The sequence below is a fragment of the Paramisgurnus dabryanus genome, chromosome 8 (assembly GCF_030506205.2).
Source record: "Paramisgurnus dabryanus chromosome 8, PD_genome_1.1, whole genome shotgun sequence".
In the NCBI taxonomy this organism is placed as follows: Eukaryota; Metazoa; Chordata; class Actinopteri; order Cypriniformes; family Cobitidae; genus Paramisgurnus; species Paramisgurnus dabryanus.
The window spans coordinates 763745-789278 of record NC_133344.1 but is presented as its reverse complement, the minus strand read 5'-3'; the positions used below and the strand labels follow the sequence as shown (position 1 = coordinate 789278).

At 44.9% G+C, this 25534-nt stretch overlaps 1 protein-coding gene and 1 pseudogene across 3 annotated transcripts in view; both read left to right on the top strand.

Annotated features, from left to right (window-relative positions):
- LOC135770627 (NACHT, LRR and PYD domains-containing protein 3-like) overlaps positions 1–25534 on the top strand; it is a 287002-nt gene that overhangs the window by 55778 nt on the left and 205690 nt on the right. The window lies entirely within an intron of this gene.
- On the top strand, positions 1841–15366 carry LOC135770602 (NACHT, LRR and PYD domains-containing protein 3-like; annotated as a pseudogene).

Below are 25534 nucleotides of genomic sequence, written 5' to 3'. Positions count from 1 at the left end.
GTCATTTTGTGAGGTCTGTGATAAAGGAGGGCAGAATTAGTCTGAGATACTGATGTCCAACTGATGATATGATTGAAGATATACTAACAAAACCAGCAACAAACATCATGACATTTAACTCATTTATGTTTGCTGTATGAATTTTCTTCTGTTGAAATGATCAAATAGAAATGTGTGTGTTAAGATTTATAAGTATTGTGCTCTCATTTATATTTGATTTGTTTCACTTTTATTTGTGTGTGCCAGCCAATCACATTGCAGAGTGTTTGTCATGTGACCTAATCAGTGACTGAATGAAAGCAAATGTTTCTGTTTAAATAAAGTACGCCAGTCAAAAAGAGAAACTGGTTGATGTGAAACAGTATTCTGTGTTGTCTGTGTAAGTTACTCTGTTAACAGTAAACTTGTGTATTTCTGCACTCTCACACTAAAATCTTCTACAGCAAACTACATTTTACTGACTTTACTAGAGTAAATACAAACGTTTACTATACTATTTACTACAATTGATCAGTTAATAGTTAATGCTAGAGGATACTATAGTAAATACTGACTTTAATTAAATAGGCCTAACTGATTTACACAGCACTTTATTTCATTATATTAATATTAAAACAATTAAATACCTGAACAGTCTGTGAACAATCATCCAGAATTCTCTCATTTAGACTCCTGAAGATTGTGTCATGGGTGGTCTCATCAAGGAAAGGTCGAGATTTGAAACGGGGGTCACTATCATTTTAGGCAATCCATGTGTGCTAAAACACAGTTTCATTTTCATGATGGTAGTTTGTGAAGTTGTTACAGGATAAATTTACAACCATTTGGAATGAGAATCTACCAAAATCTTTCCCAAGGGTCCTGTATAATCCACATGTGTGACCAGCAGACATCAGATGATCACAGCCAGAACGCTCGTGTCGATGGTGCCGGCCGGTGATCAGACCCACACTCTGTGTCTGAGCTGTGATACGAGACAGAGCTGTGATCAGACCTCATATCTGATCATGTGACAGTCTTTGTGTCTGTAATGTCTCTCCTTACACACTTACGTGCTACAACCTGCAGGTTAAGGACACAGGTGCTCTTTCCTATGATGTTTGACGCAGTGCACTGATACAGGCCGGATGTGCTGGTGCTGATGTTTCTCAGTGTCCCTGCATCTGATCTGAGAACAGCACCATCAGTTATCTTATACATTTCATTCATCTGCACATTCAACACACACTTTAGATTTCAGTGGAGAAAATAAAGAAACTGTGAATAATGTTTCTATTGTCTATGACACACTGCAGAATAACTGTAATAACACAAATGTCCTGTAGGTGGCAGTGGAGGCGGAGTTTTCTTTACATCTTTTAATGTATAATGACTGATATTATCGTGATATTTTGTCTTTTTATTCAATGAAATGTTTATGTTAGCACATTTATATTTAATCATTTAAACTAAACGTGTGTGTTTTTTAAGACCTCGCTGTATTCATTAAACCAAACACTTGATAAAGTTCACACTATGATAAATACATGAATGTAAATGTAGTTCACACAAATAATAAAATATCACTTAGTCTACATTATATTAAACTCATATGACTTTATTAGGCTTACATTAGTTAAACAAAAGAGGAGTAATTTTGATTTGAGTTTAATTATTGTTAATGCTGATGTGCTCTTTGTTTCATGCAGTGAATGTAAACATATTGACTCACATTAATGATTAAGTCTAGTTTATAAATTAAATCTGTTAAATTATTTGTAATCAAATGTTTAATGTTTGTTTACTGTCAGCAGAGGGAGAAACACCTCAAACACTTCCTCGTACAATAGTGACGTCACAGATGAAAGTGAAAGTAAATTGTTTCGTGTTTATCTTCCGCCATTTTAAACAGGTAGAGTTGATTTCTTAACATATCGATGATCAAAGTGATTAATATAACATGTATAAACAGCTTTACATGTATTTTTGTGTGTGTAGTTGATGTAAAAGTTGTAGTATTTTGAGAAAGTGAATCCAGTCAGATTGTGATGACAGCGAGTGTTCAGGTGTGTTCAGGTGAGATGAGACGCTTTTCACTTCTTCTTAAAGGACAGATTCACTCTTTTAAATTCAATCATTTCTTATCTTAAAATTACTCTCAACAAGTTGATCTATCAATATTTACAGTCGTTGAAAACATTAAGAGACTCCAACATTATTTTCAGTTTTCTGAACTTACTGTTTATAGGTTTGTGTTTAAGTAAAATCATCATTTATGTTATGTTTTAAACATAAATCAAGATGACATTAATTTTTAATCAACACAATAGTAATGTTTTCACTTGTATTTCAGGAAGAGTTTAAAGATGAATATTTAATTCAGATTTTTAATGACATCTTTCATGTTTCTTGCTATGAGTTCAGTGTTTAATATTGTTGTTCAAGTGAGATCAGACACTTTTTACTTCACCATTCACAGTTTCTATAAATCTTTATTCATTTATATTTCTTTCTTATCTTAATATTAGTGTCATTTATTGAAAGTTCTCTTATCATAATTCTTAATTTAATTTGTCTTAATATTGTGTTAATGTGATGTAGTGTTGTGTAGTTGTGTTGATGACGCAGTTGTTTCTTCAACACTCAGGATTCATTTATCTGAATTATAATGTCTGTTTATTCACTCTGATTTTAAGTTTCTTTTGTGTCTGAATGTTATTTTAATTCAGTATCAGTTGTGGAGATCAGATTGATCAGATTCACCTCTGCAGCTCCATCATGGATCAAACACAAACATCAACACATGAAGATTTTTCTCCAGGATGCAGGTACTTTATAGAAACACTTTAAAATATTAAAATAATACAAATAAATTAAATAACCTTTAACTTATATGAAAATATTATTTTTATAGGTATTATTTACTATAAATGCTCGTTTTTATAATGAGAATCAAAAACATTTTTTATGTTATTTTAAAGCTCCACTGTGAAAGATCTACTCCCATCTAGCGGTGAAAGTCTATATGACAAGCAACTGAATAATACTTTCTAGCCCCCCCCCCATTCGGAACGCGTTTTAACTCGTACGGTGGCCCGGCCGTGTCATGCCAAGGTTAACATGGCTTCCAGTAGCTACAAAGCAAAAGCAATGAGAAAAAAATGAACAATTTGCAATGTCCTTTGCCTGTGATCCATAAAAGCACACAGATTTATGTTTAACATGGAAAAAGTCTGATTGTCATGATATGTCCGCTTAAAATCACATACAAAAAGCAACCATGACGGGTTTAAATGGACGCAAACTAATATTATGTCAAAGTACAATGCTTATGTTTTAAGTAAACGTTACATGTCCTTGTATATGTAAGAGCTTTCTCTCATATTGGTGAAAAAAGATCGCGCAACTTTCACACGCTTGTAAAATGAAACGAAAGACGCGCAGATCAGACGCTTTCATCAATGAAAGGCTAAAAATAGCGCTGTCACCGTGTGTTTGTGCTAGAGGTCAGAAAAGATGAAAAACATTTATCTCAGTACCTCAGATTACATAAATGGGTGGAGAGACGGCGTGTGGCTGTTCGAACACATTAAACCACATGCATGTTTACACTAACAAGTGTTATGCATAATCATGCTAAAGTTAGCCAAGGAACTATAAAACTTCAAGTTTACAACATGGACTGTATAGATGTAAACGAATATGCTGAATTACCTGTGGAGAATATAGAAAGTGTCCCAGTCAGTCAGTGTCCCTTGAGCCCCATCTTGGAAAACTAACTCCAATAGTGACTTTGGTCTTGATGTTTTTCCTGTCACGTTGTCGTTTAAAATCCCCGTTTCGCATCCTTGGCGACTTGTTTTAATGTCCTCGAGAATATGTCTTCAACAGGCTTTCAAATCAAAGCATTAGATCGCAGGTTCATCACGGTGTGCGGTTGTTGTAAAATCCGAAGGATTCAGCTACGCAGGTCACAGGCTGGATACGATACGTCATCAAGCCTGGTTTATTTAAATCAACTGAGCATTACATTCGCAAGTCATAAGCATATTACATCAATTTACAATTAACTAAGAATAATTGTCAGCTTTATAATTGTTAATATTCTGAAATAAGACTGTCTTGATGACGTATACCGCCTACACATGCAACCTCCGGAGGCTTCAGCTATCGGCCAGCGTGAGTGTAGAGTGAAAGCGCGAAAGGTGGAGCTTGAATTTCAGGAATGTCCCTCGTCGGCGAATGTATTTCAAAGATGGAGGCACAACATGGATTCAGCCAGAGAGCGCTTCGACGGTATGCATTTTAAATAGCAGATTCTACACTTACGAGAATACTTTGATTAGTGGGGTGGAAGTAATTACACATGAATGAGCACATACTTTTGAAAGAAAACATGGGTTCCCTTTCAGTCGGTCACTACGACGTCACGTCGTGACCGACGAATTGGGAACTCGCTTAGAGAGACCAATCTGCTTCGAATACTACTAAAACGCCAATGAACTTGGCATTGAGATATTTGCATAATGCTGGCGCCGCCCCGCCAGGTGCGTATATAAGCAGCAGGTGCAAATAAGGAAATTAGCTTTTTATCGCTTCGAAAGCCGGCAGTATCTGCTACTGAGAAGCTACTCTACTCTGGTGGGATTCGATTGCTGAAGTTGGTTGGACTAGCAGTACCACAGCGGACGCTTCGCTTAATTCCACGACTCTACATCTTTTATTTGTTTTGAGTTTAGTGTGTGCGTTGCCTTCCTGTGCGCTCATCAACTAAGCATCTGAGTGAATTTCCCTAAAAGAGTGATACGAGAGAGCTTTGTGCCTTGTTAAAGGCAGCCACTCTCTCGTATATCCGGACATCAGCGTCCTTTTCAGGATGGCTTTTCGTCCGTGCGATCTTGGGTGCGGCAAATACATGGGTCCGAAGGACGGTCACGAGCGTTGTCTTTCGTGTTTGGGCATCGAGCACGCAGAGGCAGCGTTCGCTGGGGGTAAGTGTTCTCACTGCGAGAACATGTCCCTTGTGGATTTGCGCAGACGGTTGTCTTTCCTCCGGGAAAAACGCAACCCTCGTCATGCGAGTGCTGAACGCCGCCACGGTGCGGCTGTGAAGCTCTCAAAGGACGACCTGCGCATCACTGTGCTGAGCCGAGCGGGGGATTCGTCCTCAGGCTCTCAGCCTCCTCATCCACAGCCGGTTGATGTGCCGATGGAGACTTCAGCGTCGTGTTCTACGATGTCTCTAGAATCCATCGTGCCGCCCTCCGGGTCCACCGACGCCGCAGCATCCGAGGGTGGGCCTCCTCCCCCTGACGTGGACCCCGACGCCCTTCCTCCCTCTGGTCGGGTTGGGACGCCGGAGTTCGATCCAGAGATGGTGGCCGTGCTCGCTCGAGCGGCGGAGACCGTAGGGTTAGAGTGGGTTCCCCCCCCTCAGCCCGAACCGTCCCGCCTGGATGATTGGTTCTTTGGAGCTGCCCGGGTTTCACAACCCTCTCCACCGGTGCCTTTCTTCCCCGAGGTGCACGAGGAGCTGACTAGAACCTGGAAGTCGCCGTTTTCCACGAGATTACGGCCGTTTCAGCCCTCCCCCCTCACCTCCCTCACCAGCGGAGCCGCTAAGGGTTATACGGGGATCCCTCCTGTGGAGCGTGCGGTCGCGATGCAGCTGTGTCCGGCCAACGCTCCCTCTTGGAAGGACCGCCCAACCCTCCCCTCTCGTGCCTGCAGACAGTCCTCCGGTTTAACGGGCGCTGCCCACCAGGCATGTGGAGAGGCGGCTTCAGCCCTGCACGCTATGGCGTTGCTGCAGGTTCACCAAGCGAAGGCCTTGAGGGATCTGCACGAGGGAGGACACGACTCGCCTGTCCTTTCGGAGCTCCGGGCTGCCACTGATCTGGCTCTTCGCGCTACGAAGGTGACAGCGCAGGCAATTGGTCGTGCCATGTCCACGATGGTGGTCCAGGAACGCCACTTATGGCTATGTCTGGCGGACATGTCGGATGCGGAGAAGAACAAGTTCTTGGACGCTCCAGTGTCCCAGGCTGGCCTATTCGGTGAGTCGGTGGAGTCCTTCGCCCAGCAGTTCTCCGCCGCCCAGAAGCAGACAGAGGCGATCGCTCAGATCATGCCCCGGCGCAAGCGACCTGCATCTCGCCCTCCAGCGCCGGCGGGCCCGTCTGCTCCTCGCCGAGGGCGCCCTGCGGCGGCTGCCTCCGCCCCCCCCACTAGAACATCTTCCAGGCCACGGAGGGGGAACAGCCGTCGACAGCCCGCCCCGCCCGCCCCACCCGCTTCCCGTGGTAAACGGAAATCGAAGCGGCCCTGAGACGGGCGACCTGGATTTGGATGGGATCACTCTACGGGAGACGGTGATGGCATCGCTCCCTCCACCGGTAGAGGGCCGGGTGGAGAATCTTTGGTTTCCTTTTGTTTCTGTTCCGCCGGCTTCTCAGCCGGCACCCACAAAACCACAAAAAGAGTGCATTCCTATTCCTTCTCCAGGTCTCCAGAGGATCGAGAGAGATGTGAGCGGGCATTTATATGCTCTTCCTCCCTCTCCTCTATCGCCAGCGGGTGTTCTGAGGAGTTCCAGCTCTCCGCTGAGGAGACGGGACCACCAGCACCCTCCTCGGAGTCTGTGCTCTCCGCTGAGGAGACCAGACGACCGTCACCCTCAGCGGGCTCAGGTCAGTGTCACACACACACATACTGTAGATACTTATGCTGTTCCAGCAGACGTACCGGCAGTACCACCTGTCCCGCTCAGCCGCCCCACCGCGGGTACCCCGACAGTGCCGTTAATTCCCCTCGTACGGTCCCTGGGGGCGTGGCTTCAGCTTCCCAGCCCGTCTCGTTGGGTTTTACGCACTGTTCGCCTCGGTTACGAAATTCAATTCATCCGGCACACACCCAAATTCTCGGGCATTCGTTTCACCACGGTGAAAGCGTCCGATGCACACGTACTGCGTGCAGAGGTCGAAGTCCTGCTGGCGAAGGACGCGATCGAGCCGGTCCCTCCAACCGAGATGAGATCGGGCTTCTACAGCCCGTATTTTATAGTACCCAAGAAAGGCGGTGGGTTGCGACCGATCTTGGATTTGCGCGTTCTGAACAAATCTCTGCAGAAGAGGTCCTTCAGGATGATAACACCGAAGCAAATATTCAATTCAATTCGCCCCCAAGATTGGTTTGCGGCAATAGACCTGAAAGACGCGTACTTTCATGTGTCCATAATCCCTCGTCACAGACCGTTTCTCCGGTTTGCATTCGAGGGACGGGCATACCAGTACAAAGTTTTACCGTTCGGGCTATCCCTCTCTCCCCGTGTGTTCACGAAAGTAGTGGAGGCGGCGTTAAAACCCCTCAGAGAGAGCGGCGTTCGCATATTGGCTTACCTCGACGATTGGCTTATAATAGCGCATTCTCGACGGACGCTGTGCGAGCACAGAGATTTAACGCTTCGGCATCTCGCCCGTTTGGGTCTTCGGGTCAACTGGGAAAAGAGCAAACTCTGCCCCACGCAGAGGATCTCTTTTCTCGGGATGGAACTGGACTCGATCGATTTATCGGCGCGTTTGACAGAAGAGCGCGTCCAGTCAATTCTGACTTGCCTCGGTTCATTCCGAGGGAAGAATGCGGTCCCGCTGAAACAATTTCAAAAGCTCCTGGGGCATATGGCAGCAGCAGCGGCCGTGACACCGCTCGGACTGCTCCATATGAGACCGCTTCAGCGTTGGCTTCACGATCGAGTCCCGAGGAGAGCGTGGCGCGCTGGCATCCATCGTGTAGCTATTACACCTGCGTGTCGCCTAACATTCCCCCCGTGGTCGGACCCCGCGTTTCTCAGGTCCGGTGTGTCCATGAGACAGATCGCTCAGCATGCTGTTGTACACACAGATGCGTCCGACACGGGCTGGGGTGCCACGTACGACGAGCTTACGGCTTCGGGGGTGTGGACAGCACCCCAGTTGCACTGGCATATCAATTGCCGAGAGTTGTGGGCAGTATATCTGGGACTTGTACGCTTCGCTACGGAGCTGCGAGGGAAGGATGTACTAGTACGCACCGACAACACTGCGACCGTTGCGTATATCAACCGTCAAGGCGGTTTGCGCTCCCGTCACCTGTCGCATCTCGCTCGTCATCTCCTCCTTTGGAGTCAGAAGCATCTGAGGTCCCTTCGTGCCATTCACATTCCGGGCTCGCTCAATACAGCAGCGGACGCGCTTTCTCGAGCTGCGCGCCCCGGCGAATGGCGACTCCACCCCCAGACGGTCCAGCTAATTTGGAAGAAGTCCGGTCGTGCGCAGATAGACCTGTTTGCGTCGCCGGACGATACCCACTGTCGCCTATTTTATTCACTAACCGAGGGCAGCCTCGGCGTGGACGCATTGGCACACAGCTGGCCTCGGGGGATGCGCAAATACGTATTCCCCCCAGTGAGCTTAATCGCACAGACACTGTGCAAAGTCAGGCAGGACGAGGAGAGCCTTTTACTGATCGCCCCATATTGGACGAGCAAGAATTGGTTTCCAGAGTTAATGCTCCTCGCGACAGCCCCTCCCTGGCGGATTCCCCTGAGGAAGGACCTTCTTTCTCAAGGAGGGGGCACATTATGGCACCCGCGCCCCGACCTGTGGGATCTCCATGTGTGGTCGTTGAGCGCGCGGTAGGTTTAGGTGATTTACCGCAAGCGGTATCTAACACAATCAACGCGGCACGAGCTCCGTCTACGAGACGGGCTTACGCGTTTAAATGGAACCTTTTCGTCACCTGGTGCTCTTCGCAACGCGAGGACCCCAGAGAATGCCCTATTAACATCGTGCTTTTATATCTTCAACATAGGTTAGACGGTAGGCTGTCACCCTCCACCATTAAAGTTGATATCGCTGCTATTTCTGCTCATCACTCACTTATTAACGGCAGATCAGTTGGCCAGCATGATTTGGTTATTAGATTTTTAAGAGGCGCTCGTAGGCTAAACCCCTCGCGCCCTCCTTCTATTCCTCCCTGGGACCTGTCCATGGTGCTGAAAGCCCTTCAGGCCCCCCCGTTCGAGCCTTTGCAGTCTGTGAGTCTGAAGCTTTTATCAATGAAAGCTCTGACCCTGCTAGCATTGGCCTCAGTGAAGAGAGTAGGGGATTTACATGCATTCTCTGTTGACGACTCGTGCCTTCAGTTTGGTCCTGCTGCCTCAAGCGTAACATTGAGGCCCAGACCAGGCTACGTGCCCAAAGTTCCCACTACTCCTTTCAGAGATCAAGTGGTGAGCTTGCAAGCGCTGCCTCCGGAGGACGCAGACCCAACCATGGCTTTGTTGTGCCCCGTACGCGCACTGCGACTCTACGTGGATCGCACGCAAAGCCTCAGGACCTCAGACCAGCTCTTTGTTTGTTATGGTGGCCAGCAGAAAGGGAAAGCTGTCACTAAGCAGAGGATGTCTCATTGGATAGTTGATACTATCGCCCTGGCTTATAATCTTCAGGGTATTCCTTGCCCCTTTAATTTGAGAGCGCACTCCACACGGAGCGTTGCCTCATCTTGGGCTCTAGCTCGTGGTTCCTCGCTAACAGACATCTGTAGAGCTGCTGGTTGGGCGACACCTAATACGTTCATTAGATTTTACAGTGTTCGTATCGAGCCTGTATCCTCTCGTGTTCTTTCCTCACCAGGGAGGGCACGGAGAACAGTCTCGCAGGTCGGCTTGCAGCCTCCAACTGATGCTTCATAACTGTGTCAGTATGGAAGGCCTTCAGAACAAAAATGCGTAATGGTTTGAATTGTTCTTCCTCCGCTGCCCTGGCAGCCTTTGTTGCGGAGCATTGGCTGTCAGCCTTTCACTAGCTGTATCCTCGCGAACCTACGTGTCTGGCTCGGGCTCCACATTGTGTCCCACCGGGTTCCTTTGTGAGTATTTTTCCGTGGGGTTAATCCTACCAGCCCACGTTTCCCTTAGCAGAGCACTGCTTTGCTTACACAGCCACGGCTGTCTTTATTCCTCAACTACGGTTGACTTTCGCCCACCATTAGCCCTTAAGACGGGTGGTGGCTTCCGCAGCGTTCCTATCCCGCTCAGGTAGGGCGCTTCCCAGTCGCTGGCACTTCTGTGGGGTTAAAGGAACATCTAGTGCCCGGCCTTCTGCCTTAAAACCTACCTCCTCCTCCTTAAGTGGAACCGGAGGGCTTTTACGCAGTCACTGGAAGAGGTCAGCCCCTAGTGGCGTTTTGATAGGGATTCCCAATTCGTCGGTCACGACGTGACGTCGTAGTGACCGACTGAAAGGGAACGTCTCGGTTACGGATGTAACCCTCGTTCCCTGAAGGAGGGAACGGAGACGTCACGTCCCGTCGCCACAGGTGCTGCCACCTGCTGTTACGGCCGGTCACACTTTCCGGCTTTCTCAGCGAAAAAGAAGCTAATTTCCTTATTTGCACCTGCTGCTTATATACGCACCTGGCGGGGCGGCGCCAGCATTATGCAAATATCTCAATGCCAAGTTCATTGGCGTTTTAGTAGTATTCGAAGCAGATTGGTCTCTCTAAGCGAGTTCCCAATTCGTCGGTCACGACGTGACGTCTCCGTTCCCTCCTTCAGGGAACGAGGGTTACATCCGTAACCGAGACGTTTTTGTTAAGAATGAACTCAATAAAGTACACAGTGGAGCTTTAAGTATTAAATCTGTTGTGTGTTATAGTTCAGATCATCAGAAGAGATCAGATCCAGAGTTCAGCTGTGTGTCTATGAAGAGTGATTGGTCTATGCCTGAGCCAATATACTTTAAGACTGAAGAGACACAGCCTGATATAAGGTATAAAAAATCTATGAAACGTGATTATAACTTTTAAATGGTGATTTTTTTTGCAAAACAGATTATTTTTCTTGTCTATTATATTTGTGTTTATGGGCAGAAAATGTTATCTTCAGGGCCTGACATTAACTTCTTTGCTCACCAGTCAAAGTGGCTAATTTTTTTCCAAAGTTACTTGGCACCCAATAATGACTGTAATTTGAGTAATTTTACTTAGTTTAGCTAGATTAAATGCAGATTGACTTTCAAATGCAGACTGACCACCCAAATTCAGACTACATTTATAAGCTGGTATAAACCAGGTATATCAGTAGATCATATATTTAGGTGCATAAAAACATGCTAGAAATGAAGGCATAAATAGATTAACTTTGAATGAATATATTAAAAGTGGAGTGGGGTGTAGAAGATTAACTGAAAAGATAAACTCATAAACCCTCGACAAACACTTTAAATATTTATTAACAACAGCAGTAAATACTGTACATTTTACTGTCAACTTGTTTATGCAGATTGTATTTTATAAGCTTGATCATGGTTTCTGTTAAAAGTGATTTAAGACTTTTACTGAGAAATGTCGAGAGGGCATTATTGTTGCACAAAGTAGCCTTCATTAAAATGATGTGCGAACCTCTCCACTCGCTGGTTTCCTTTGATTTCGGACAAAACTGGGACGTGTGCATTCAGGTACGCGCTATGAATTTTTCTCCACTCTTGCCCAGATAGTGTGCACTCACTTTAAATCTCTTCAATCACTTCCATGCAATTGTTTTATCTTTCCTGAAGTGTGCATGTAAGCGCTCAGACTGCGTCCCGTGCATTCACAGATCGCGCACGCCTCAACAAACGGTTTCAGTACATTGCGCTGGGTGCAGGGAGTGCTCATGGGAGTTGTAGTTTCCCAGGATCACATTGTGCATTGTTTATAATTTCGCATACTACAATTAAAAAAAATATTCAACCTGCCAAAGTGGCTTGTGGGGTATCAGAAATCTACCCTCACTTGGCAGATTGGTGGGTGTTAATGTCAAGCCCTGGTTATTTTTATTATACAGTACATATTCACTCAAAGAGACACATCTGTGCAAGGCAAGCACTCAGTTTTTGTATTAACAGTGCCAATAAAAAGATCATTATTTGCTTTTTAATAACAAATGAATTTTATAAATATGCATATCTATACTACTGATGAACTCATTTAGACTTAGTTGTTTTGTACAGCAGTTCAGAGGATTAACTGTAATCTGTTGTGTGTTATAGTTCAGATCATCAGAAGAGATCAGATTCAGAGTTCAGCTGTGTGTCTATGAAGAGTGATGCGTCTATGAATCCACCAATATACTTTAAGAGTGAAGAAACACAGCCTGCACACAGGTATAAAATATCTTTGAAAACTATGATTGTAGTTTAACATTTTTTTTTACAATCGTGTATTTTGTCAAAGAGATGAGAAATTATTCTTCATTATCAGACATATTCATGCAAAGAGACACATAAAATTTACAGTTTTTGTATTAAAATCTCTCCACTTGCTGTAATTGTTTACAACCCCAAAACAGAAAAAGTTGGGACACAGTAGAAATTGTGAGTAAAAAAGGAATGGAATAATTTACAAATCTCATAAACTTATATTTTATTCACAGTAGAATATCAAATGTTGAAAGTAAGATATTTTGAAATGTCATGCCAAATATTTACTATGTTTGGATTTCATGAGAGCTACACATTCCAAAAAAAGTTGGGACAGGTAGCAATAAGAGGCCAGAAAAGTTAAATGTGCATATAAAGGAACAGCTGGAGGAGGACCAATGTTTAGGAATAGGAATGTTGTCCTATTCTTGTCTATTACAGGCTTCTAGTTGCTCAACTGTCTTAGGTCTTCTTTGTCGCATCTTTCGCTTTATGATGCACCAAATCTTTTCTTTGGGTGAAAGATCTGGACTGCAGGCTGGCCATTTCAGTACTCAGATCCTTCTTCTACGCAGTCTTGATGTTGTAATTGATGCAGTATGTGGTCTGGCATTGTCATGTTGGAAAATGCAAGGTCTTCCCGGAAAGAGACGACGTCTGAATGGGATCATATGTATCTAGAACTTGGATAAACCTTTCAGCATTGATGGTGCCTTTCCAGATGTGTAAGCTGCCCATGCCACACGCACTCATGCAACCCCAAACCATCAGAGATGCAGGCTTCTGAAAAGAGCGCTAATAACAACTTGGGTTGTCATTGTCCTCTTCAGTCCGGATGAAATGGCATCCCAGTTTTTCAAAAAGAACTTCAAATTTGGATTCGTTGGACCACAGAACAGTTTTCCACTTTGCCAAAGTCCATTTTAAATGATCCTTGCCCAGGGAAAACGCCTGTGCTTCTGGATCATGTTTAGATATGACTTCTTTTTTGACCTACAGAGTTTTAGCTGGCAACAGCGAATGACACGGTGGATTGTGTTCACTGACAATGTGTTCTGGAAGTATTCCAGAGCCCATGTTGTGATTTCCATTACAGTAGCATTCCTGTATGTGATGCAGTGCCATCTAAGAGCCCGAAGATCACAGGCATCCGGTATGGTTTTCCGGTCTTGACCCTTACGCACAGAGATTGTTCCAGATTCTCTGAATCTTTGGATGATATTTTGCACCGTAGATGATGATAACTTCAATCTCATTGCAATTTTTCTCTGAGAAACTCAGAAAACTATTTTTCGCCGCAGCATTGGGAGAATTGGTGATTCTCTGCCCATCTTGACCTCTGAGAGACACTGCCAATCTGAGAGGCTCTTTTTATACCCAATCATGTTGCCAATTGATCTTATAAGTTGCAAATTGGTCTTTCAACTGTTCCTTATATGTACATTTAAATTTTCTGGCCTCTTATTGCTACCTGTCCCAACTTTTTTTGGAATGTGTAGCTCTCATGAAATCCAAAATGAGCCAATATTTGGCATGACATTTCAAAATATCTCACTTTCAACATTTGATATGTTATCTATATTCTACTGTTAATAAAATATAAGTTTATGAGATTTGTAAATTATTCCATTCCTTTTTTACTCACAATTTCTACAGTGTCCCAACTTTTTCTGTTTTGGGGTTGTACATTGAAATGTATAAATATGCTGCGTGTGCGTGCACTTTAGATTAAAGTAGATTTGATTGGCTCTCATTGGTTTATCGTTCATCGGTTAGAAAAAAAAAATCGCTCCGCAAGTGATCACAACGATACTTTTACTTGTATCTTTATCGTTATAGTTGTGGTGTGAACTCCACTATTCTCTTTAAAATCAAAGGATTTTTAAAACTATATTTTTTATAGTTATAGTTATAATGGGAACCGCCCTTTAAGTGATTCTTCATTTTCATTCTTACAATCCAGACGAATCATAACAGAACCCGACTGTAAGGGGAGGAAGATTGAGCAATTTGGGATTAAACTACAAGGCTTCAATAAAAACATGAGTCCTCATTTCAGGTAAATAATAGGATTTTAATTTATTTTTAGAGACTAAAAAAGGTTGACCACATGATACTTAAAAAAAAAAAAACATTTTCCATCCATATTTATGTCCCTTGTTTTGTGATGCAAAAACAACATTTTGCTCTATACATTTTTACTCAAAGTTGTGTTTTTATCTAATATATTACTTTTACTTTACAGTCATGAGTCTAATCTAACTGAAGTCCTGAAGACATTCAGATCAAATCTGAGGAAGAAGTTTGAGTGTTTGTATGAGGTAACATCAAATAAGAGAAACCCAACACTACTGAATGAGATCTACACAGAGCTCTACATCACAGAGAGTGAAAGTGGAGAGATCAGTAATGAACATGAGGTGAGACAGATTGAGACACAATCCAGAAGAACAACAACAGAGGAGACACCAATCAAATGTAATGACATCTTTAAACCTTTACCTGAACAAGACAAACACATCAGAAGTGTGCTGACAAAGGGAGTCGCTGGCATTGGAAAAACAGTCTCTGTACAGAAGTTCATTCTGGATTGGGCTGAAGAGAAAGAGAATCAGGACGTCCACCTCATATTTCCACTTCCTTTCAGAGAGATCAATTTGATGAAGAACAAAACACTCAGTCTTTTAGATCTTCTTCATCTTTTCTTCCCAGAGACAAAAGAAATGGAAATCTCCAGTGATGAATATAAAGTGTTGTTCATCTTTGATGGTTTGGATGAGTGTCGTCTGTCTCTGGATTTTCACAGCAGTGTGAGGTTGTGTGATGTAAGTGAATCAACCTCAGTGGACGTGATGCTGACAAACCTCATCAAGGGGAATCTGTTTCCCTCTGCTCTCATCTGGATCACCTCCAGACCAGCAGCAGCTGATCTCATCCCCTCTGAGTGTGTTGATCGAGTCACAGAGGTACGAGGCTTCAGTGATCCACAGAAGGAGGAATACTTCAGGAAGAGAATCAGTGATGAGAGTCTGTCTGATCAAATCATCTCACACCTGAAGTCATCCAGGAGTCTCTACATCATGTGTCACATCCCAGTCTTCTGCTGGATTTCAGTCACTGTTCTAGAGAGAATGTTGAGTGAAGCAGAGAGAAGAGAGATCCCCAAGACTCTCACTCAAATGTACACACACTTCCTGATCATTCAGACAAACATCAAACATCAGAAGGACTATGAGAAGAAAGATGAAGACATGATCTTCAAACTGGGGAAACTGTCTTTTGAGCAGCTTGTGAAAGGCAATCTGATCTTCTATGATGAAGACCTGAGAGAGTGTGGCATTGATGTAGCAGAAGCATCAGTGTACTCAGGATTGTGTACTCAGATCTTCAGAGAGGAGTTTGGTTTGTATCAGGGGAAAGTTTACTGCTTGGTTCATCTCAGCATCCAGGAACATCTAGCAGCTCTTTATGCTCACATCTCCTTCACAAACAAATACAGAAATGTGTTCAAACCAGGTCGTTTTTCTAGAACTTTAAAACACCCTTCATTATCTGAGTTACATCATCAAGCTGTAGATGAATCTTTACTGAGTAAGAATGGACATCTGGATCTTTTCCTGCGTTTTCTTCTGGGTCTTTCACTGGAGTCCAATCAGATTCTCTTACAGGATCTACTGACACATATGAGAAGATGCTCCTACAAGAAAAAGAAAACTGTTGAGTACATTAAACAGAAGATGAATGAGAATCTGTCTCCAGAGAAATCCATCAATCTGATTCACTGTCTGAATGAACTGGGTGATGATTCACTGCTGCAGGAGATTCAACGTTATGTGAAATCTTCATCAGTAGGAAAGACCAAACTCTCTTCTTCACAGTGGGCAGCTTTAGTTTTTGTGTTGTTGATGTCTAAGCAGCATTTGGATGAACTTAATCTAAAACCATTTATTGGAGATAAAAATACAGCAGATGAAGTTCTTGTGAAACTACAGCTTGTGATTAAAGAAACCAAAAAACTTCAGTAAGTAAAACTTACAACAATCACATGACTGTTTACATATTAAAGCAACACTATGTAGTTCCCTTTCAGTCGGTCACTACGACGTCACGTCGTGACCGACGAATTGGGAACTCGCTTAGAGAGACCAATCTGCTTCGAATACTACTAAAACGCCAATGAACTTGGCATTGAGATATTTGCATAATGCTGGCGCCACCCCGCCAGGTGCGTATATAAGCAGCAGGTGCAAATAGGGAAATTAGCTTTTTATCGCTTCGAAAGCCGGCAGTATCTGCTACTGAGAAGCTACTTTACTCTGTTGGGATTTGATTGCTGAAGTTGGTTGAACTAGCAGTATCACAGCGGACGCTTCGCTTATTCCACGGCTCTACATCTGTTTATTGTTTTGAGTTTAGTGTGTGCGTTGCCTTCCTGTGCGCTCATCAACTAAGCATCTGAGTGAATTTCCCTAAAAGAGTGATACGAGAGAGCTTTGTGCCTTGTTAAAGGCAGCCACTCTCTCGTATATGCGGAGATCAGCGTCCTTTTCAGGATAGATTTTCGCCCGTGCGATCTTGGATGCGAGAAGTATAAGGGTTCCAGTGACGGTCACGAGCGCTGTCTTCGTGCTCAGGCATCGAGCACTCCGGGGCTGCGTTCGTGGAGAGTTTCTGTTCTCTCTGTGAGAGCATAACCCTCTTGGATTGCGGAGACGACTGTCGTTTCTACGGGAACGCTGTCCACGCCTTTGCAGTGCTGACGCCGCCATGGTGCGGCTGTCAAGCGCTCGCAGGGCGCCCTTCGCGTCACTACACTGAGTAGGACGGAGGATGCGTCCTCCACCTACCGGCCTTCTCATCCTCAGCCGGTTGAGGCTCCGGTGGAGACTGCAGAGTCGTGTTCTACGATGTCTGCCGAATCCATTGGACCTCCTTCTGGTCCCGTCACTTCTGCAGCATCAGAGGGGTGTCCTTTTTTTCCTCCGAGGCAGAGTCGTTCCGGAGATGGCGGCCGTGCCCGCGAGCGGCGGGGACGGTAGAGTTGGAAAGGTTAACCCCTCTCCGCCCGAACCGTCCCGCCCACATGATTGGTACTTCGGAGCTGCTCGGGCCTCTCGGTCCTCTCCTCCTGTGCCTTTCTTCCCCGACGGCACGAAGAGCTGACGTGATTTGCGGCCGTCCGGCCGTTCAGCTTTCACCCCTCACCTCCCTCACCAATGGAGCCGCTAAGGGCGGGGACCCCTTCAGTGGAGCGGGATGCGTTCCTGGAGGGACCACCCAACCCTTCCCTCCCGTGTTTGTAGACAGTCGTCCGGTTACGGACGCTGCCCATCAGGCATGCCGGAGAGGCGGCTTCAGCCCTGCACGTAATAACGTTGCTGCAGGCTCACCAAGGATTTACCAGGGAGGCCGCGACCTTCAGTCGTGCGATGTCCACCACAGTGGTTCAAGATCGCCACCTTTGGCTGTGTCTGGCTGACATGACGGACGCAGACGAGAACAACTTGAATGCTCCTGTCTCACAGACCGGCCTCTTCGGCGAGCCAGGGGAGTCGTACAGCTCCGCTGCGCAGACTGAGGCGATCTCCTAGGTCATGCCCCGGCGGAAGAGAGCTGCCCTTGGTCCACCACGCCGGCTCCTCAGTCTGCCTCTCGCCGTCGGCGTCCTGCGGCGACCACCTCCGTTCCCCTCCTTGGACCCCATCTCGGCAGCGCAGGGGAACCGGTCGTCAGCAGCTCGCCCCGCCCGCTTAGCCGCTTCCCGTGAAATTCGGGAGTTTAAGTGGCCAGTGAAGGGCGACCCGGATTGGCAGAGGATCACTCTTCAGGAGATGGAGCTCCTTCCCCCGATAGAGGGTCGGGTGGAAAATCCTTGGTTTGCATATGTTCCACCGGCTGTTCGGCCGATACCCACTTAACCACACATAAGAGTGCATTCCTCTTTCCTCTCTAGGTCTCCGGAGGATCGAGAGAGCCGTGAGCGGGTACACACCAGCTCCCCTACCTCTCCTCTATCGCCAGCGGGTGACCTGAGGAGTCCGAGCTCTCCGCTGAGGAGACCGGACCACCAGCACCCTTATCGGAGTCTGCGCTCTCCGCAGAGGAGACCAGACGACCGTCACCCTCAGCGGGCTCAGGTCAGTGTCACACACACACATACTGTAGATGTTTATGCTGTCACAGCAGACGCACCGGCAGTCCCACCTGTCTCGCTTCGCTGCCCCACCGCGGGTACTTCGGTAGTGTCGTTATTTCTCCTCGTACAGTGCCTGGGTGCTTGGCTTCAGTTCCCAGCCCGTTTCGTTGGGTTTTACGCACGATCCGCCTCGGTTACGAATCCGGCACACCCCAAAACTCGGGCTTTCGTTTCACTGTAGTGAAAGCGTCCGATGCACATGTACTGCGTGCAAAAGTCGATATCCTGTTGGCGAAGGATGTTCGAGCCGGTCCCTCTTACCGAGATGATGATGATAGGGTTTTTCCAGCCTTATCTCATAGTACCCAAAATACGCGGCGGGTTACGATCGATTTGATTTACGCACCGGCTCTACGAAGGTGTTCTTTTTGGATGATAACGCCGAGGCTCGTATTTCAATATTCAGATCGGTTTGCAGCCTTAGACCTGTAAGACGTGTACTTTATGTGTCCATCTCCCCTCGCTTTAGACCGTTTTTTCGCTCTGCGTCGTGGGGTGGGCATATTAATACTAAGTACACCATTCGAGCTGTCTCTCTCTCTCCGTGTCTCCAGGTGTTAGTCACGGTATTAAAATATCAGAGAGAGAGAGCGTTGTTCGCATTCTGCTTTTTTCTACGTCGACTTATAATAGCCCGTTCTTGGCAGACGTGCGCAAACACAGAGAGTTAATGCTTCGGCATCTCGCTCGTTTAAGTCTTCAGGTCGACTGGGAAAGAGCAACTTTGCCCCGTGCAGAGGATCCTTTTTCTCAGTATGGAAATAAGACTCGATCGACTAATTGGCGTGTTTAACAAGAGCGCGCAACCAGTCAGTTCTGACTTGCCTCGGTTTAATTCGAGGGAAGTACGCGGTCCCTCTGAAACAATTTCAGAAGCTCCTGGACATATGACAGCATGCTGCGGCTGTGACACTGCTCGAGCTGCGTCATGTGAGACCGCTTCAGCGTTGGCTTTACGATCGAGTCTCGAGGAGAGCGTGGCGCACCGGCATACACCGTGTAAACACTACACCTGCGTGTCATTTAAATTTTCCCCGTAGTAGACCCAGCATTTCTGATATGCCTCTAAGGGGTCTCCTGGCATTCTGTAGCATGCGATGCCCTAAGCACGGGATGATCAGCCACGTATGACGGGCTTGCAGTCTCTAGGGTGTGCATAGCACCCCAACTGCCGCGAGCGGTGCGCTGTATATCTGGGACTTGTACGCTCCGCTATGGAGATGCGAGGGAAGGATGTATTAGTCGACACCGATAACATTGCGACTGTTGCGTTATTTACCGTTAAGGCGGTTTTGCGCTCTCGTCACCTGTCGCATCTCGCTCGTCATCTCCTCCTTTGGAGTCAGAAGCATCTGAGGTCCCTTCGTGCCATTTACATCCCGGGTTCGCTCAATACAGCGGCAGACGCGCTTCCCGAGCTGCGCCCCCGGCGAATGGCGACTCCACCTCCAGACGGTCCAGCTAATTTGGAAGAAGTTCGGTTGTGCGTAGATAGATCTGTTTGCGTCGCCGGACGATACCCACTGTCGCCTATTTTATTCACTAACCGAGGGCAGCCTCGGCGTGGATGCGTTGGCACCCAGCTGGCCGCGTGGGGTGCGTAAATACGCATTCCTTCCAGTGAGCTTTATTGCGCAGACACTGTGCAAAGTCAGGCAGGACGAGGAGAGCCTTTTATTAATCGTCCGTACTGGACGACCAAGTATTGGTTTTCATAGTTAATGCTCCTCGCGACAGCCCTCCCTGGCGGATTCCCCTGAGGAAGGACTTTCTTTCTCAAGGAAGCGGCACATTGGCACTCGCGCCCGACCTGTGCAATCTCCATGTATGGTCGTTGAGCGCGCGCAAGGTTTAGGTGATTTATCGCAAGCGGTATCTAACACCATCGACGCGGTTCGAGCACCGTCCACAAGACGGGCTTACGCGCTTAATGAAACCTTTTTCGTCACCCGGTGCTCTTCGCAACGCGAGGACCCCAGAGAATGCCCATTAACATAGTGCTTTTATATCTTTAACATAGGTTAGATGGTAGGCTGTCCCTCCGCCATTTAAGTTGATATCGCCGCTATTTCTGCTCATCACTCACTTTTCAACGGCAGATCAGTTGGCCAGCATGATTTAATTATTAAATTTTAAGAGGCGCTCGCAGGCTAAACCCCTCGCGCCCTCCCTCTTTTCCTGAGACCTGTCCATGGTGCTGAAGCCTTCAGGTCTCCCTTTTGAGCCTTTGCAGTCTACGAGTCTGATGTTTTTATCAATGAAAACTCTGACCCTGATAGCATTGGCCTCCATGAAGAGAGTAGGGGATTTACATGCATTCTTTGTTGACGATTCGTGCTTTTAGTTTGGTCCTGCTGTCTCACTGAGACCCAGACCAGGCTACGTGCCCAAAGTTCCCACCACTCCCTTCAGAGATAAGGTGGTGAGCTTGCAAGCGCTGCCCCCGGAGGACGCAGACCCAACCATGGCTTTGTTGTGCCCCGTACGCGCACTGTGACTCTACGTGGTTCGCACGCAAAGCCTCAGGACCTCAGACCAGCTCTTTGTTTGTTATGGTGGCCAGCAGAAAGGGAAAGCTGTCACTAGCAGAGGATGTCTCTTTGGATAGTTGATACTATCGCCCTGGCTTATAATCTTCAGGGTATTCCTTGCCCCTTTAATTTGAGAGCGCACTCCACACGGAGCGTTGCCTCATCTTGGGCTTTAGCTCGTGGTTCCTCGCTAACAGACATCTGCAGAGCTGCTGGTTGGGCGACACCTAATACGTTCATTAGATTTTACAGTGTTCGTATCGAGCCTGTTTCCTCTCGTGTTCTTTCCTCACCAGGGAGGGCACGGAGAGCAGACTCGCAGGTCGGCTTGCAGCCTCCAACTGATGCTTCATAACTGTGTCAGTATGGAAGGCCTTCAGAACAAAAATGCGTAATGGTTTGAATTGTTCTTCCTCCGCTGCCTGGCAGCCTTTGTTGCGGAGCATTGGCTGTCAGCCTTTCACTAGCTGTATCCTCGCGAACCTACGTGTCTGGCTCGGGCTCCACATTGTGTCCCACCGGGTTCCTTTGTGAGTATTTTCCGTGGGGTTAATCCTACTAGCCCACGTTTCCCTCAGCAGAGCACTGCTTTGCTTACACAGCCACGGCTGTCTTTATTCCTCAACTACGGTTGACTTTCGCCCACCATTAGCCCTTAAGAGGGGCGGTGGCTTCCGCAGCGTTCCTATCCCGCTCAGGTAGGGCGCTTCCCAGTCGCTGGCACTTCTGTGGGGTTAAAGGAACATCTAGTGCCCGGCCTTCTGCCTTAAAACCTATCTCCTCCTCCTTAAGTGGAACCGGAGGGCTTTATGCAGACACTGGAAGAGGTCAGCCCCTAGTGGCGTTTTGGAAGGGATTCCCAATTCGTCGGTCACGACGTGACGTCGTAGTGACCGTCTGAAAGGGAACGTCTCGGTTACGGATGTAACCCTCGTTCCCTGAAGGAGGGAACGGAGACGTCACGTCCCGTCGCCACAGGTGCTGCCACCTGCTGTTACGGCCGGTCACACTTTCCGGCTTTCTCAGCGAAAAAGAAGCTAATTTCCCTATTTGCACCTGCTGCTTATATACGCACCTGGCGGGGCGGCGCCAGCATTATGCAAATATCTCAATGCCAAGTTCATTGGCGTTTTAGTAGTATTCGAAGCAGATTGGTCTCTCTAAGCGAGTTCCCAATTCGTCGGTCACGACGTGACGTCTCCGTTCCCTCCTTCAGGGAACGAGGGTTACATCTGTAACCGAGACGTTTTCCATGTTAGATTGGCTTACTCCTCCCCCATGAGGTTGAAAAGCGCAACAGTGCAATTGTGTTGCTTTAATACAATTAATTTAATTATTTTATGATTTTATTTTGAACTCTTACTTTGGAAGAACCTTTTCTATCAAAAGTCATTTTCTTAATGTTATACATACATCAGCAGTCAATCTCAAAAAGTTCCCAATGTTCTGCCAATATAAAAAGTGTTCAGTTTTCTTGACGTTATAAGAACGTTTCTGTGTTGTCTGAACGTTAGACAGTGTCGGCGCCACGAGCGGGCCCTAGGGGGCATGGCCCGGCCACTTGAGTCACTGTGCCCCCTTACTTCTTAAAATAACAATGAACTTAATAATTAAAAAAAATGTGCTGCAAATAAATTTGGTTATACAATGAATACTGATTAAAATTCGGAGTATAATTAATAAAAAATAATAATTAAAATACTAACCCACAATGCAATGCTAACATAGTCAGCCAGTTACATACACGCAGCCACTACATTTGAACAACACAAATTCTTAAAGCTATCCCCAGTGTTTTGTCTGCACTGAAAGTTACTGTCACGTTCAGGGGCTCAATCGCCATGCGTGAGAACTAATTTTCTGTCTAAATAATGAATACTTGTAAGTCTTGGCAATTGAGCAAGACAAAGACATTTCGCGACAAATAAAAGGACCTTCTTAAAAAGTTGTAAAAAGTCCTCTCGTCGCCTGCTCTTCTGAAGGTAAAACGCATAGTTCATTCTGGTGTTAGATATGTCAGTGACATTGTTTTCTTTTGCTGTTATTTGGTTATGTACTGGTCTTTATGATTTGCATGAGATATCCAGTCTTGCACTTTATTGTCATTATAAATTATGTTTTTACTATAGTGAGGGATTTATTTGCGACAACAACTTGGCTGGCTGTAACAATCCCGCTAATTTCACGGCTAGTTGCTATATGAGTAAATATATAGACATAACATTTTGATTTGATGTCTTTTATTAGCTTATTTTTAAGAAATACAAACCTTCTGGGAAAACATTTCCAGACGCGTTAAAACAAGTTAAAAGTCAAAAGACGAACATTTGGTTTAATCATTGTAAATACAATCTCATATACGTTATTAATTATGAATATTTATTCTGTATTAATTAGTAGGTATTAAACTGTCCCTGTTAACGTGACTCGCTCGCAGTAACCGTGTGAGGCTGTGTTTCAGGCGGTTGTTCAAGGAATAAAATACCTTTGAATGTTGCGACTGGCCAATCAGTACCAAGCATTTTACAGTGCCATGTAGTAATAATAATAATAAAATAATAAGATGAACCAGGTGCCCCCCAAGTAAAACAGGAGTTATACATTCTGTATTCTCTGGCGCCGACACTGACGTTAGATGAATGTTACATTCTACCATTTTAAACGTTATGACAATTTCGTGTTTTAATTTTCACACAATGTTTAAAACAACAACTTATCTACCAACTGCTACAGAATTACACTAACTTTACATTACCATAACAAATGTGTTTTATATACACAAAGTTAACACAACCAGGGAAGAACTAGCAAACAAAAAGTCAAGGGTCAAGAGTCCAACTAAAACAAACACTAATCACCACCATGGTGACTTTAAATGAAACAAATCATCAACATCTAAACCTAATAAGTGAATTGTGTTTTCTACAGCAATATTTTTACAGAACATTCAGAAATAATGTTTTATGGGGTGGTTTCCCAGACAGGGATTAGTTTAAGCCAGGACTAGGCCTTAGTTTAATTATGAAATATAAATTGTTTTAACAAACACACCTTACTAAAAACATTACTTGTGTGCATTTTAAGGCAAAACAAAGGGCATTGATGTATTTTAAAATATGTCAGTGCAAGTTGTTTTCAGTTTGGACAGCTATTACATTTACTTTAGTCTAGGACTAGTCTAATCCCTGTCTGGGAAACCACCCCTTTACATTTTAAAATAATAAAATGCAATGTTTCTCTATCATATGGCTGGACAGGGACGTGCACAGACATTTTGAGGGGCAGGGGCTTAAGTGAAATAAAGGGCACTTCTCTTCTTTTTTTTTTAAACAAAAAGTATATATATTAACGCAATTCTGACTTCCTTTTATAAAAAAAAATATTAAAAAAGTTAATTAATTTTATCTTCCTCAAACTCATGCAATTGTTTAATTTTCAAAAGATGTCTACAAAATAATCAGTTCACACAGACACCATGGTCTCCTTTGTAGTCTAGGTTTATAGAGCAGCAAAGGAAGCCATTAGACAATGTGCATGTTTTGAAAACATTAAATTACATTACAATAACATTAATTACAAATTTGTTAAAATGCTAAAAACAAAGTTGTGACTGAGTTAGCGCTACATGCCAATAAATGCTATATCATATGCTAGCGTTTAGCTGATTAGTTGTTAGTTGTTACTCAAAATGTATTTTTGTCTGATAAGGGCTCAAAATATAAGGTCTGTTTACTAATGTGAGCTTCTGGCATGAGCCTCAGAGCAGAGCTCAACATTATTATTCATGTGGCAAAAATAGACCATTTAATTAAAATGTCAAATTCTAGGGTTGTAAATGGACATGTAAAAACGTTTCTGGATAATTTTTGCACTTAATAAAGCAACATACCTTCTATGTAATTGTCAAAGAACAATTTAACATATTATGACAACACATCCTATGGCACCTTTAATCTTAGGTTTCATATTTATTAGGGTTACACATGTCAGAAACAACAAATATAGATTAGGCCTATTTTTTTTTTGTATTTTATATTTTACTTTTTTGTGATGTCAGTGAAAATTCAGACTGGGCAAGTAAAATACTGAACCATCAGATTTCTTCCCAATCTACTCCAGCACTCCAGTATAACACATTATACTTATTTAACAGCCATTACAAAAAACGCAAACAAAAAAGCTTACTACTGCAGTTAGCAATTATTTTATTGTTTGTGCTTTATTATTTTCTGAGCAGTCTGTTTAAACTACATACACTATATTGTTACAAGTTTGCAACTCTTCAGGTTAATATGGGATTGCCATGGAAAACAATGTCCCTGAATCGTTATGTGTAACAATGTGTCCCATATTTTGTGCATAAAACTGTTAATATAAGAATGCTTTCTTCCTCACACACTTACCGGTAGCCTGCCTGCATAATCATGCACATGATCGCGTCTCGTTCAGGCTGAGCTTTGGCGCTTGAAGCGCGAATGATGCAGCACGAGTGTAGACAAACCAATCATAAAGCGAAATAAGTTAGAGAGGCGGGACTAAAGAAAGGTAAAGCCAATCATATTAGCGATGTGAATTTTGGAGGCGGGACTCATCTGTTAACCGTTTGT